This window comes from Coptis chinensis, chromosome 8 (assembly GCF_015680905.1).
Source record: "Coptis chinensis isolate HL-2020 chromosome 8, ASM1568090v1, whole genome shotgun sequence".
Classification (NCBI taxonomy): Eukaryota; Viridiplantae; Streptophyta; class Magnoliopsida; order Ranunculales; family Ranunculaceae; genus Coptis; species Coptis chinensis.
In genome coordinates, this window is record NC_141463.1 from 45050682 (window position 1) to 45067256 (window position 16575).

Consider the following 16575-nt stretch of genomic DNA (forward strand, 5'->3'; position numbering starts at 1 on the left):
CTCACTAGATCTCCTAGTTACATACTAGAAAAGATCAAGCGTGCTGCATTCTACCGACCAGAGATAAGGCAGCAACCCAACAGACGCCCGGACCAGCCCTATCGCTTTTCACGCGCCAATTGCCCACGCAGACCGGCGTCGCCCGCCGGGGCTTAAGCATTACTTGCAAGACCTGATCGAAGCTGGGCACATCAAGCAGTACACTAATATACCTGACGGCGACCTGCGCCACAAACTCATGGCTCGCAGGATACGAAGCAGGTCCCCACCCAGACGGAGCGCTCTGAGGTCTCAAAGTCGCCCTCACAGCAGAGGACGCTCCAGAGAACGTATCCATCAAGATCGCCGTCAGCCGTCAAGAGGTCGCGAGCACGACAGAACCATACACATGATCACTCTCCAAGATGATTCCGTCTCAAGTTCACGGGAAAAAAGAAGGCGCGTAGGCGCCCTCCATGAAGTATACAATTTCTCTTCACAAGCTGCAGCCGTGCCACGCAGTTCAGGGCGAAGAACAGGAGACATCACCTTCTCCGAGGTCGACCTCAACAAGGTCTGCCTCCCGCATAACGATGCACTCGTGGTCCACGTCAAAATCAGTGACTGGACCGTCAAGCGAGTTTTGATCGACCCGGGCAGCTCTTGCGATATTTTGTTCTACCACACGATCCAAGAGATGAACTTACCAAAATCGGTCTTCATAGACCCCATTGCACCCCTCTTCGGATTCAACGGTTCCAGAGCCGATCCAATCGGAGATATCATCCTCCCAGTCTCAGTGGGATCCCGGGAAGACAAAGTCAGCTTCAACACACGCGGCCCTAGATACCAAGTCGCCCTATAACGCCATCCTAGACGACGTTGGATACATCGATGCAAGCCGCATTACCATCCGTTGCACCAAGTCATCCGTTTTCCGGGCCCAAGGGAATGATGGAACTTGAAGCAACCAAACTCGAGGCCCATCATTGTAACCAGATCATCGCAGCAAACAAGACCACGGAACCCCCCATCTCCGTCAGCAACGAACCTACCAATTACACAATGGCCAAAGATTTAGTGGCTGAAGTGAGAACTAGCGCAGCAAAACAGAACGCTGCCCCGACCTCGACCACTATCAAAGCAGCAGGCGTACCGACAGCACGATTCCTGGAGGTCGCCCCATTGGAAAGCATCACGAACAAGCAAAGTCTCGCGGACACCACCACCACCTCCTCTCCAACCAGAAGAAAGGCGTGGAATCGGTTCAGTTCCTCGTTGTCACGCCAACAAGTTAGCCATTTCCGACGACCGTTGTCGCGGACTACGAGGACGTTCCCCGACTCGACTACTACAGCCGCACCGCCCACGGACTCTACAAAGAACAACCTCCGAGAGAGCTTTAGCGCCGCAGCCAAGCACCGACTCAAGACAAACAGCAAGTGAACCTCGGAACCGAAGACGACCCTAAACTCGTCTATGTGGGAGCCAACCTCGACCCCACACTTAAGGCTCAACTTGTAAATTTTCTATCCATGAATAAAGATGTGTTCGCTTGGTTGTATATCGATGTACCTGGTATAGACCCTAGTGTTGCATGCCATCGTTTAAACATCAACCATGGTGCCAAACCAGTTCGACAGCGTCCTCGAAGATTGTCCTTACGCTTTCAAAAAGCGATCAACGACGAGGTGGATAAGCTCAAACAAGTAGGTTTCATCCGGAAGGTCGACTACCCAGAGTGGGTCACCAACATAGTGGCAGTCCCGAAAAAGAATGGCATAGTCCGTTTATGCGTCGACTTCACCAACGTCAATCAGGAAACTCCGAAAGACAGCTTCCCCCTACCAAGAATCGACCAACTAGTCGACCAGACGTGTGGGCACGAGCTGCTATCATTCATGGACGCATATAGCGGGTACAATCAGATACCATTAGCTGAAGAAGATCAGGAGAAGACATCGTTCATCACCGAACAAGGAATTTATTGTTACAACGTTCTCCCGTTCGGACTAAAGAACGCAGGAGCGACCTATCAACGGCTAGTAACTAACATGTTCCAGGACATGTTAGGCGATACCATGGAGGTCTACATAGACGATATGGTAGTCAAGAGCAAAAAAGCAGCTGACCACCTCACTCACCTCGAGCAAGCGTTCTCCAGACTAAGACGAACCGGAATGAAGCTGAATCCAGAGAAGTGTCTTTTTGGAGCGTCCTCCGGAAAATTTCTCGGATATCAGGTCTCGCAACGAGGCATCAAGCAAATCCAGACCAAATTCGGCGTTCATCGACATGCCCGACCAGCAAAACAAAGAAACAGATACAAAGTTGTCGTATGGTGGTCGCCGTGACTCAACCGATTCATATCTAGAGCATCAGACAAATGCCGACCGTTCCTACAGATACTAAAGAAAGGCGAGCAATTCTCATGGAACGATCAATGCCACCAAGCATTCGCCACCCTTAAGGAGTACCTCACAACTCCTCCCGTCCTCGCCAAACCAACCGACGGAGAAAACGGGGGCTCTACCTGGCGGTATCCGATTTCGCCATCAGTTCGGTCCTATTCAAGGACGAACACAATTCAGAAAAGCCGATCTACTTCACAAGCAAGACACTCACTCCAGCTGAGAAGAACTACTCTTACATAGAAAGAGCCGTCCTTGCTTTGTTATACTCGGCAAGGAAATTCCGACCGTATTTCCAGGCTCATCCAATCAAGGTGCTTAGCGATCTTCCTTTGAAGAGGATTCTGCACAAAGAAAACAAGACTACAAGGATGGCATTATGGGTCAAGAGTCGGGCTTAACACCACATCGACTTCGTCCCCGCAAGATATCACGAAGGGCGGTGTGGCAGATTTCCTAGCTGATTTCCGGTCGGCGACCCTAATTGGGAGGTCGAAAACAGAGGTCGACTCCAAGAAAGCGAGCATGCACATACCGGTCTCTACGTCGATGGTTCCAAAGAACCCCGAGGCGATGGTATGGGAATCGCTTTAGTCTCCCTTGGGGAGCTATGGTAGAGAAGGCAGTTCAGATAGACTTCGCGAACGCCCAACAATGAAGAGTCTGAAGCACTAATAATGGGAATCTTGGCTATGCGATCCATTTCGAGTAAAGGAGATCCAAATCTTTAGTGACTCGCGAACCGGTCGTTCGCCAGTTGCAAAAGAGTACACTACCAGCCGGGGTAACCTCTCCAAATACCTTCAAGTTGTTAACAATTTGCTTCCGCCATTTAGCGAGCGACGATACACCATTTTTGCGCGGACGAGAACCGCCACGCAGATAGCTTGGCATACTTAGCCACTCGGATAATCGAATCGCGGTCCCTCGACAACTGATTATCGAAGTAGTAGACCGACCTGCTTACCAAGCGGACCAAGTCTTGACAATTAGCGACCTGTTCCCACTCTCTGAAGATCGACGAGTCGGCTCCTGGATGCAGCCTATTATACAAGATATCAAAGACGGCACACCTCCGAGGAGCACCAAAGCCAAGAAGGTTCCACACCAAGCACGTAGCTATTGTTTGGTGAACGGCAGATTATTCCGCAAATCCGCCGGGGGACCCCATCTGAGATGTATCAATCCAGAGCAAGGCCAGCTAATTTATGCTGAAATTCACGAAGGAGAGTGCGGCAACCACGCTGGAGGTCGGTCACTAGCCCACAAAGCGATCTCCCAAGGGTACTTCTGGCCTCGTATGCAGATCGATGCTAAAGCGTATGTCCTCAAATGTGTCAAATGCCAAACATTTGGTCACAACATCATACAACCAGCTTCATGAACCGATTAACATCGCAAGTCCTTCGCCGCGTTCCACATGTGGGGCATGGACATTATGGGACCATTCATCCCTCGAAGAAGAGCACCGCTTCCGCTTCGTCCCTTGCCGCCACGTGACTACTTCACTAAGTGGGTTGAAGCAATTCCGTTAGCACACGCCAAAGAATCACATGTCGAAATTTCATTTGGACTCATATCATCACCCGGTTTGGCCTACCGTGATACACCGGTGATGGATAATGGCTCCAGTTCAAGGGCAAAACAACCAAAGAGTTTACGGCCAAATGGAAGATCGCTCATGCATTCTCTACACCACAAGACGCTTCAAAGCAATGGACAAGCAGAGGCCCGCAATAAGGCCATTCGAGAATTTGAAAAGAAAATTGAAAAGAACAAAGCCGGTGGCCCAATCAATTTGTTGGAGAACATACACGGGCTCATCGCGACTACAATTTCGCTCAAGCACCGGGCGAAGTCACCATTCTCCCTATGCTATGGCACGGCCGGCCATACCCACCGAAAGTCGACAATCACGACAACCCGATCCGAGCTTGTCGAAACAGCCTTAATGACTCGGTTCTAGCTCGAGATCGACCTCCTCGAGGAACGGCGACCTAGCAGTACCGTCCGTCCGAGTGGTCACCAACCAATGATCCTCAAGAGATCTTACAACAAACGAGTACATCCACGATCTTTTCAACCGGGGGATCTCGTATTGAAGAAAACTCAAGATGACGCTAAGCTCGCACCAACGTGGGAAGGCCCTTACATAGTGGAACGCGTCGTTGGCAACGGCGCGTATTGGATTAAAACCCAAGAAGGAAGGATGCTGCCACGACCATGGAACACATACTTGCTAAAGCAATTTTACCAATAGTTGTATTACGCATTGTAATTCCTGTTCCCAGGCACAACAAAGTTCAAATGAAAGAAACTCAAGATGGTATCATAAATGGCGGACCTACTCACATCTCCAAACCACACCTCCCACAGAGCAAGCTCCATACCTAAACACGCGCTCATACGCGCAAGACGCTCTCAGGAGCTTACAGGCTCAACGCCTCTCCGAGTCTCGCTAAGTTGAGGACCTATACTTCTAGGATCAACTAGGGAGAACGCTCAGGGCGTAACGCCCTCGGGGGGCTAAACACGCCATACGCCGCAAGACGCTCTCAGAGCTTACAGCTCAACGCTTCTCCGAAGTCTCTCGCTAAGTTGAGGACCTATACTTCTAGGATCAACTAGGCGAAAGAACGCTCAGAGCGTAACGCCGGGGGCTAAACACGCCATACGCAGCAAGACGCCTCAGAGCTTACAGTGCTTAACGCCTCCCGAAGTCTCGCTAAGTGGGGGCATACACTTTTCGATTCAACTAAGCGAGAACGCTCAGAGCGTAACGCCCTCGAGGGCTAAGCACGCCATACGCGCAAGACGCCTCAGAGCTTACAGCTCAACTCTCCGAAGTCTCGCTAAGTTGGGGGCATACACTTTTGATTCAACTAAGCGAGAACGCTCAGAGCGTAACGCCTCGGGGGCTAAGCACGCCATACGCCAAGAAGACGCCTCAGAGCTTACAGGCTCAACGCCTCTCCGAGTCTCGCTAAGTTGGGGGCATACACTTTTCGAATCAACTAAGCGAGAACGCTCTCAGGAGCATTACGCCCTCAGCAAACTCTCATCCGAGCAGGACGATCTAGAGAGCTTAGAGGCTCATAGCCTCTTTCATCCTCACTAGACAAGGACCGATACTCCTAAGGTTAATCAACGAAGAACACTCCCAGTGAGCACCATAGCCCACGAACTTACAGGGGCAAAGCCCCGTTTTCGTCCTAAAAGATCAAACGCTTACATAGCGTGTTCCCATACATTATCATAGCAGCATAACATGTAGCAAGAATACATTTCAGAAGCAAAATGCGTACACAGAATCAAAGCCATGAACAAGTCAGACCAAAACATATACATCATTAATCAAGTGTTCACCAAAAGAAGCACACATATCGGACCCAGTGAAATCATCTCCAGAGCACCGACCTGCTGGGTCTACCCAGAAAATCCAGGTCGGTTACCAAGTTACAAAATACCAAATGGAACGAACTGCCACTTTCGTGGAAACCAGTTCTCCAAATCAATAGAAGGAAATGGGTCGGGCAAGCCCGAAAACGCAGCTCTAATGTTTAACCCTCATAGGGGCAAAGAAAACGCGCGGTCAGATCAAACAAAACAAAAAACATATCCTCACCAATAGACAGAATCAGCATCACGGAGCGACCACATGTTTATCCACAGCCCTAGTTGGCATTTCGCCAAGACGGCGACCTCTCACCTCACCGCCCCGAAGTGCCAACGTCAAGAACCACGTATAGATCGAGCATCGCCTTCCTCACTCACAGCCTCATCCCCATCACCCTCACCCCGCATACCAACTGATTCATCTGTCTCCTCCTCATCCTCCCAACCAAGGGAAACTTCACGGATCTCGTTCGAACGAGTGTCATCGGAATCCGACATCTTCCTCCTCTAAACTTATCAAATCTAGCTACTAGTATCTAACAGAGTACCCTAACAATTCTAGCACGAAGTTTAGCACCAAACAAGGGAAACGGGTTCAAAATGGCGTAACACTAACCCGAAGATTGATGCTTAATGAAGTCTCTCTACCAAACGGCTAAAGCAAAATGAAGTCTCGGTCCACGCAAGTAGGATTTTTGAACAACCCCCTCCGGTTCCAAGGCATTATGATTACACCCTAGCCCTAGCCATCCACGACTTCCAAGTAATCGTTTTGTCTTTTCGCGATCCCAAAAATGGGGCCACTTCTTTCTCAGAATCGCCGGAGATCCGCGTCCACGCCGCACACGCGCCACACGATCATACTAACTAGCGACGCGGTTAACACCAACTGTTTCTACAATCGAACGTGGCCGCTTCCCAAATATCACATAGTACGCCGGCGGTTACCGTTCTCTCTCGCCAGGTCGTTACTACAACCTACCGAGAGAGGGGCCGTGGGGAGTGATATTCTCTATCCAAGAGACGCTTAGCATGGTGGAACTAATGCACCGACCTATGATATCGTCGCGATCCACGAGCCAACATCGCCACAAGACGATCGCAACATCACGCCGAACCGCACTGTGCAGGCGATGGATACGGACTCCCTATCCATAAGCAATCATGACTGAAGGAGTACTTGCACTAATCCTGACTGACAGTCACTGATCACGGCCGCAAGCTACTTGCTCAGACTGTCACTCCTCATCATCACAGCAGACCTATGTAGATATTTCTCACGCGTGCTCCCATGATCCACACCCCACGTTGGTGACATCCTCTACACGTGGAGGTGAGGATACACCGAATCTCTATAAATACCACTCCTATGAACTACGCCAGACTGATTCTACTCGACCCCCGCAAACCGAGAGTAAGATAACGAGGCGATTCGCTCCAAAAGCCGAACTCGGTCTCACCCATCCATCCATATCAGTCCCCCAGAGACTGTGTGTAAGGGAATATCACATCACACCTTTACAGTAGGGATTAGATCGATGTTATTACTTACTTCACACGCACCTTCAAGTGAGCTTATCAGAATCTTATATATGCATGTCATTTTCCGTAAACCAACAACTCATGGCACCTACTGCTTTACCAACTCATGTGGAAAGCAGGCTGTGTGGGTCATACCAAATATAATAATCGAAATTGTTTTCAGTGCTACTACACAGAACCTAAAAGTACAAACCATAAAACGTTTGCAGAGATACAACCATGAATTGAACTAGTTATCAATTGGATTGGAAAGATGCTACAAAGCAATTTCTTCGTAAAATTGCAATGTGCAAATAGTGATGTAAAAGGTCCAATTGATTTCAACAATTTATTTTGCAAGTATATGGCTACCCTCATGGATACGTGCATCCAAAACAAAATGTGTGACAATATAATTTGGTACCTTTTAACTTTCTTTCTTGGTTTCAAACCAGGATTTTTCTAAAACATTTTTATGGATAGAGATAAAATGGTGTTAGGTTTAATGAATAATTTGACATTTAGTTTTCTCGAACATGTATAATCAATTTGCTTAAAAAGGGTGCCGCTAGGGATGTCTTATACCAAGGTTGCTTTTCCACCTTTTTATATGTTAACCACAGTTAGAATAGAGTGTTTTATGGATCATTATATTGGAAATTCTTTGCTGATTGTTTTCATAGCTCATTCGCAAAAATCAGACCGTTAACGAGCCGAGAATTTCAGTTTTAACTTTGCGCGCGTAGGGACAAAATGGGTATTTCCAAAATTGTTTGGGCTTGCGCCCAAGTCCATAGTAAAACCCAAAAACGCATCGCGTTCTTCATCTTCCTCATGCCATCAGCTTCCATTAACGAACCAAAACCCTAAAAAAAAAAAAAAAAAAAAAAAAAAAGAAAAGAAAAGAAAAAGAAAACCACCACCGATTTTTCCCACTCCAATCAAACCACCCACTCCAAATTCAACCCTTACACCAATTCATCTCCTCCACCTCCATTAAACCGCCCAAAACATAAACATAAACCAAATTTTTCTCCGAAAATTGCACCAATCAAACCCAACCAACCACTCAAACCAAATTTCGATTTCATTGTTCAATACCTCTCCTCCACCTTACCCTAACCCATTTTCAAAATAAAAAACAAAAAAATGGCCCAAAAATGCAAAATCCTCCCGAAACAAGTTTTCAAATTGGACCATTTTGCACCGTTTTATGATGACAAGATGAAACGTAGGAATTGCAATGGTTGTGGTCTACGGAGAATGATTTTTACTATGAGGATTTGGTTTTGAATTTTTACAAGAAGCGGAAATCGAGAGTAGGAAGATTTTTGTGAAGGTAAATGGTGCGAAGAAAGAAGTGTGTGCTTCGATGTTGACTCATGTTCTGGGCATTGGGCCAAAACACCACCTTGTAGCCACCGTGCAGGAATCGCAGTATGGAGGGGGGGGGGGGTTGAGGCATTGATGAGAAAGACTGTTTTGGAGGGACAGTACAACCCGAAATCGTGACAAGGTCCGACAATCGTCTCGAGAACCAACCAAACCGCCCTCAGGCTTCAAAGGGTTGGTAAGAATGTCATTGGGAAAGAGAAGTTCAGTGACATCAGTCTGAACCGTCTGCACGTACTCTGGGTATTACAACAAAAGAGGTATGATTTTTGTATCATAGACTTCTTGTTAACTATGAGTAGAGGAGTTGGAGTAAGTACCACACCCTTTCCTGTTTTGATCACTAAGATTATGTTGTCTTTTGGTGAGAAACCGAAAGCTGAGTGGATTATGTTGAAGTTGCATGCAAATGCAATTGCTTATACGGAATGTATCCAGAAGACGTGGAGATTGCCTGGAGATAGGGTTGTGGAAAATGTTGATTCGGATGATGAGGAGGAAGACACGGCATGTTTTGATGCCAATGCATGCCTTGGAGAGGTGTAATTCTGATATAGAACGCATGGCGTTGATTCACCATGGCTAACGTTCTATTAACACCATTTGCGGAGATATCCGGACTAGGCAGACTACCATGCATCAGAATTATGAGGAGCTCAGGACTACTGTCGAGACCCTAGTCCAGCGTGATAAGGAGCGCGAGAAATCCATGAACGCATATCTCGAGAGTCACGGAAGTTCCAAGTGGAAGTGCTACGACGCTTGCCACCCTATCAGGGTTCTACTTCTGACGAGTCTGAGAGGCATGAGCGTCGTCGCAGAAGGCCGGATGACTCTGGCCCATCTTCATCTCATGAACCATCCTCGTCTCGTGGCTTGTAGTCTAGTTGTTTGGTGTTTAGGAAATTTCCCTGTTTTCGTAGAATTTTATTTCGAGTTGTTTAGTTTATTAGTTAGATTTGGATTATGTAATCATTTTCGACTATTTGATTGTTAGTTGAATTTTTAATTTAATTTGGTTTTTGTCCAAGCATGCGATGAATTTTCCGTGAGTCCTACTTTCCCGAATTGTTTGGGGGTGGTATTATTATTGTTAGCATTGTTTTTATCTTATCCATAGTGTTAGAAGTTAAATTTTGCAAACCGTGGAAATATGAGTTGTTGGGAATGTTGCCAATATTGGTGTTGGCTAAGATTATATATTGTTGTGGTGATGGAATTTCAATGAATAGAATTAGGAAGTTGCAATTTTAAATTTAACCAAAAAGATATTGGTTTATATTTGGAATATGCACTTAACTTGTTTCCGTTTTGGTTTTATAAATTTCTGTTTCCATCATCCTGCCTTAACAATTTTGGCAACTTGTGGATGTTGGTTTTAGAAACTAAACCCCTATAAATACTTGATTCACTTTTCACTCTCAAACCACACCTCTCACCTTGCACTCTCACATTTCACTTTCATTTTTCTTTTAGTTTTTCACTACAGAGCACTAAAGCTATACGGAGCGCACCCCGCGCCCTTCACAGGCCATTTCAGAGCGCACCCTACGCTGTAGTGCCTGGTCCTCGAGCAAGACAGGAGCGCACCCCACGCCCTTCACATGCCAATTCGGAGAGCACCCTGCGCTGAAGCACCTGGACCTTGAGCAAGACAGGAGCGCACCCTGCGCCCTTCACAAGCCAATTCTGAGCACACCCCGCGCCTTGACCTTCGCAGCCACATAAATTTCTGATTTTTTTTGGAGTTTTTCCAAGGTTGTTTGCAGCACTTCTAGAGTGTATTTGTTATGATGAACTATCCTACACTCATACCGGAGCAATCTTTCGAAGATTTGTTCTCGAGCGACATGTACGGATCTTAGTTTCGTGAAGTGATCATACAAGCAGGATGGCAGTCTTTAATGGTAAGTTCCGATGAAATTTACTCTCCTACACTTATAGCGTATTTTTATGAACATTGTAAATTCTTTTATCGGAAGAATGGAGAACACGTATTCTCTATCACCATTGATGACGAAACCATGGACATAACCAAGTTCTTGTTGGCTTTTGCTATTGAGCTTCCTATGCCTGCTGAGATTCAAGACTCATGGGGCTATGTAGTTGATAATTTCTCTACCTACAACTATGAGCTTTTGCATGAGACTTCTGGGGCCGGAGTTTTATGTGTAGAGGACCAAGGGACATATAACATAGCCCTTGGTAGCTTGTCCCTTAATGTGGGCATGGTGATGTTCTTTATCATGCTAAACATATTAGGGGAGTGGCATTTTTTTTTTGCGAATGACGCCACTTGCAACGTTTTCCTTGCTCTAGCTGAGGGACGTCTGCTATATGACCTTCCCAAGACATTAATGTCTAGTTTAGCATGTGCCCAGAGTATGAGGCATAAATATCTTCTTATGCTTATTTTAGTTTGTCGTATGCTATGTTTCTTTCCCGCTTTTTGTGCCCGTTTCACGGATTGGGTTGGGGTCGACATTGTGCGACCCACCAACTTCATTATTCGTTCTTTTCGTGCAATGACTTGGCCGGGGTGGAGACTACAACCTCATTGGGTTGCCCCCTACACCCCATCCGACCAAGTGGCGCTAAACATGTTAGCGATTGTAGATGATAAATGGCGTGAAGTCTGGCAAATCATCATGGCGTGGCAGGATGCGAAGGAACCTCATTTCTTTATAGAAGAGGTTGACAACGCCTAAATGATGGATAGGAGGTAAGTTTTTATTTTTGTTCGTGTCTGCTTATGTACCAAGCAATTTACTTCTTTGTTACCCCATAACGGGTGGAACTCATATAGAGTTGCGTTTGTTTTTATTTATCTATATTAGTATGTTTTAAATTTATTTTGTAGATGTTCCAAAATTTCATGCGTTTCCATGGTATTTTCCTACCCTTTTTATTTCAATACTTTGAGGACAAAACATGCTTTTGTTTGGGGGTGGCATAGAAACACGTGTAATTTAAGGCACTTGTTAGGATATAGATATGTACAATATACACTTGTTTTATAGTAAAAAAAAATTTAAAATTAAAAAAATTAAAAAAAATAAATATATAGTTTATACTATGCACTTAGGAATATTGGTGTTGTTTCTTTTTCTATGTTCTTAATAATCTAGAAATTTCACGTTAGCTTTTGCATTAGAATAGTTTTTAGAAACTTAGGTTAATATGTAGATAATAATCTTTGCATTTTTCTATAAATATATTGCATGAGTATCTATGTTTGTATTGGCAGTAAGTTTCTGAAATCTAGGCTAGTATACTTATTCTACAAATCTTATGAGAATATAGCCTAAAGCCTTATATGAGTGAAATATTTGAGAAATGACACAAGGGAGAAGTAAATTCCGAATAGAGAAACCACACGTCCACTTGCTTGATCACTATGCCATATCCTAAGTGAGAATTTAGGCCCTCTTTGGATTTATATAGCCAGAAATTCAAACCTATATGAAATTATTTTCCGCTAGTCTCCCCTCTGAGCTTTTCTTTAGCCTTTTATAAACCGCAAATCCTTTACCCTTTTACAAAACAAAATAAAAATAAAAATCAGCCTACCCATCTTTGAATGAGTCTGAGAATAGAGATGAAATGAAGAATAAAAAGAAAAACCTTTGAAACCAAAAATTTGTTAGTTGCTTCAAATAAAAAAAGAAAAAAAAGTTTCCATCCAAAATAAAAGAAAAATAAAATAATAAAAATAAAATAAAATAAAATAAAAAGTTAGAACTCCAAAAACAGAATCAAAGGAGTCAAAAGCCAAAAAAAAAAAAAAAAAAAAAAAACTAAGGATGGAAACAAAGTATAGAATCAAAGTAAGAACAAGATTTTCTCTAAAATACATAATATGAAAACTCTATTATCTCAGACTGGTTCTTTTTGAATATCTATTTCCTTCATTCTTAAACCATCACCTAATTCCCGCAACACCTAATAAAGACCTCTAGCTCAATTAGGAATAGGTTAGTGTGATAGTAAATGCAGATGCGTTTGATCGACTTCGGCTTCCTTGTGTCATTGAGATTGTAAGGTAAAGTGTGCCCACTGCACACTGGAGTAGTGAAACTTGAGCAGAAAAATCACGAGTGTTTTTGTCTTGACATTTTTGTGAGGACCTACTTAAGGACGTTATTCCAAAGTTTATGAAACAGACCTGTTAGTGCATTACGTAGCATTACTCATGGTATATATGTTTATTCGTAGATGATTGATTATTATGCATATATTAGCATAGGTTTCGACTTGATTATTCTATATTCATTGCTAGTGAGATGCATAGATATCTGAGACTAAGTGAGGAAACAATATTTTATTTCTTAGTCGTTGTAGTATAAATAAAGTTTGTGAGTATCTTCACTGGAAAACTCTCACGAGGCTATAACTCGTTCACTAGGGAATTCCTAGTGGTTTAAGGCCTTGTTACATATGGTCAATACAATCACACTCGACGAAACGAGATTAGTTAGAACTCCATTTTTGGTCACTTATTCTAATTTCTCATATTTGCTTGAGGACAAGCAAAATGCTGTTTGGGGGTGGCTTGATAAGAGCCCAAAACTGTAGTTTTAACCCTTTAACAAGATTACTTTTTGACCAATTATGTGATTAATAAGTAAAAGTTAGTACTGTTATCGTGCTTTTGTGGATTTCAGGCATTGGAGTAAATTATGTGCAGAAATGTGTCCCTTTTGCGAGATAGAAGAGCAAAGGTTGGCTACTAAGAAACTCTATGATTAAAAGCCAAGATTCAAAGAGAAAAAGCCTTTTTAAAGCCTGGTCAAAGCTGAAAAGTCAAAGTCAACGCGGGCAGAAATAGTGCACAAAAGTCAACAGAACTCCTGCAGGCGTAGATCGTATCTTTGGACTCAGACCTCGGAATTGGACCTACCCTATGTCAAAACGACTAGATCGGAACGAGCTTTCTAATGGTCTAAGCCTTGACCCAATCAGAGAAGCAAAAGTGGACAAAAAGGCTGTTAAAGTCATTTCCAGCTGAAAACCCCTTTATGGACTGAAGTAATGAGGTTTTGGGCTCAATTTTCCGGCCCAAAACATGGCTCCTAAGCCCATGCACGAAATTGTGGATCTAGCCTCTTCTATATAAAGAGGACTAAGACTTAGTTCTTAATTTACTTAGTTACTTAGTTAGATAATGGATAAAATTAGTTTTACATTTCCAATAAGTAGTTTTAGAACATAGAATTAGTTTTTAGAATCAAATACTCAGTTTATATTTCAAGTTAGTTAGTTCTAATTCAATATTTAGTTAGCTTTAGCTTGTTTTAAATTCATAATTAGTTATTCATAATCTTAGTTCTAAATTAGTTTTAATCTAGCTTTAATTCATTTTGAATAATTAGACTATTGTTCAAATTAGATTAATAAAGTAATTGTTATTCATTCAATAATGACTTGTTCTTATTGTTCTTGCTATATAAATGATAGTTTAATGACTCAAGGCTAAAACCACCATTAGAGGGGTTTGAGGAAGCCTTGATGATGACTTGATTTTTGTAGCATAGATATTGTTCTAATGTTCTATTCTACTCTAGAAAGTAATTAGTTCACTATGAGAATGGGTTTGGTTGCTTCACATGCTAGTTATTAGTTGGTAGAGATTACCATGAATAATTAGGGATTAGAAATAGCCAACCTTTACGTGAAAACGTAAAGATTAGGATTACAACGTATTCTATGCTAGTTTATTAAGTCGAATCAAGGTGGAATCAAATTCCCCTAATTCCTTCTCATATTGTCATCTTAGTATTGAACTGCCGTAGTTGATTTATAACAATCTTAATCAGTATTTCCACCATTGTAGTATGATTTCCATTATTACTCTAATTTCCTTTGATAGAACCGATAAATGTAGTTAACGTTAATTCTAAAGAACTAGGAGTGGAACGAATTCTCTACTCCAAATATTGCATTGATAACGAGAGTAGAACTTTGATACATTAGCATAAAATTACATTTAGTTTTACTTGCATTTGAGTTTAATTATTTATTCGTAGGTAAAACTATTGTTTTTCCTTTTATCACAACTTTTGTCCCAAGAAGAGTGCAACCACTCCCTATCAAACAGAACATTAGATCGTTCACCCCAAAACACCAAATCTCTACATTGGTGCCGTCTACCGGTTCATTTCCTTAAGAAAAGAACATACACTCTTTTCTCAAGCCCACGAAGTTGGTAAAAAAAACCACCATGGGCCCATCACTTCAAATGTTAGCAGACCAAATGAAGACGCTCCAGGAGGCCTTCATCACCCTGCAACAAGAAAATCAAACGATACGCGAGCAAGCCACCTCCAACGCCAACAACGACACTCCAGACGCAGTGGAGAACAACGCCATCACAGCCCTCACCACCACCACCAATCAAAGACTAGAAGACTTTGCCCAAAGGTTGGAGAAGTCAAAGGACAAAGCCAGCGTGATCCAGATCGCTCAGAAGATACTCCAGACGTACAAGGTGATCTTTCTGTAACATAGCGGTCGGGTTTGTCATTTTGTTCGCATTTCAATAAAATTGCAAAAGTTTATTTATAAACAAAAACTAATTCGATCACGTGATGTTTGTGAAAGTGGATTTAGGTGAGAAAATGATGAAAATAAACTAAAATAGACTTTTGATTTCGTGGCTAGAAAATCTGTTTGAGCGAATCATATCTCCGTTAAAAGAGTTAGTCTCGATTTTTGATCCCTAATAACGACTCTTCATCTCTGAACGAGCATTATTAGCGCGTGGAATTGATTCAGAACCCCATCTCTGGATGAACTTACTCGGTTCCTAATCGTTATAATTATTGAAATACCTTCCCTAATGGATATAATCCTCACTCGGGCAGAGATACTGCTCCGAGATCACAGAACTAAATTGTTATTCTAATTAACATAAAATAAAACTGAATTAAAACATTTTAATTAAAAACTAGAAATTAAATTCTTCATTATACTAAAAAAGCAGTAAACTACTCTACTCTTATGATTGAATGCTAACCATTCAATGAGAAAAACTAAAACTAGACCCTTCTATTTATAGTTTTTCTGACGGTTTAGATTCAATCCATCTAATATAAATCTAACGGTTACAAATAAAATATAATATCCCAGGGAATATTCTAGGGAATATTCTAAAAATATTCTAGGGAATATTCCAGAAATATTCTAGGGAATAGTAATGGGCTTGGAATAAATAGTATCAGGCTTTGGCTTTATCTTCATATTCCAAACTGTATGACCATTTTTTGGAAGCTAGATACCGTTACGTAGAGTTTTCTACGCTGATTATTTTAGCTGGTCAAATACTTGAATCAGAGTTAGGAGACGGAAGATATTACCATTTGAAATTTTCTCCTGACTTTCGGGCTGATGTAGGTCAGTTTGACCAAAATATCTTCTTTAGCTGGCTTAGGGACTCAAGTTTGGTTTCTTCAACTTGTTTCATGGTTCATGGATTCTTCAACTTGAAACTTGCTTTGCTGGCAGTTTAGAGTTTTAAATGAGCTGATATTGAAGATTTCAAGTCCAAGCTTTATTCGGCTGTATTTATTGCTAAAATGCAGGTTTTGTGTGTATTTTATCGTTGTCTGTTGAAACCTGTGAAAATATGAAAATACAATTAATTTACATTTATTAAACACATAATTGACCCAAATGTAATGTCTCTACGGGGTTTAAAACACAGTTTTGGGTACTTATCACAAGGCGTCACCATTCACCACTAAAATTAGGGACAAGCAGCCTCCCTCAGAATTCATCCAACCAAAGTTCCCGCTGTAGGATGGTAGCTCGTGTCCAGGCTAGCACATAGCTCGTGTCTAGGCTAGCACATAGCTCGTGTCTAGGCCAGCACGTATCT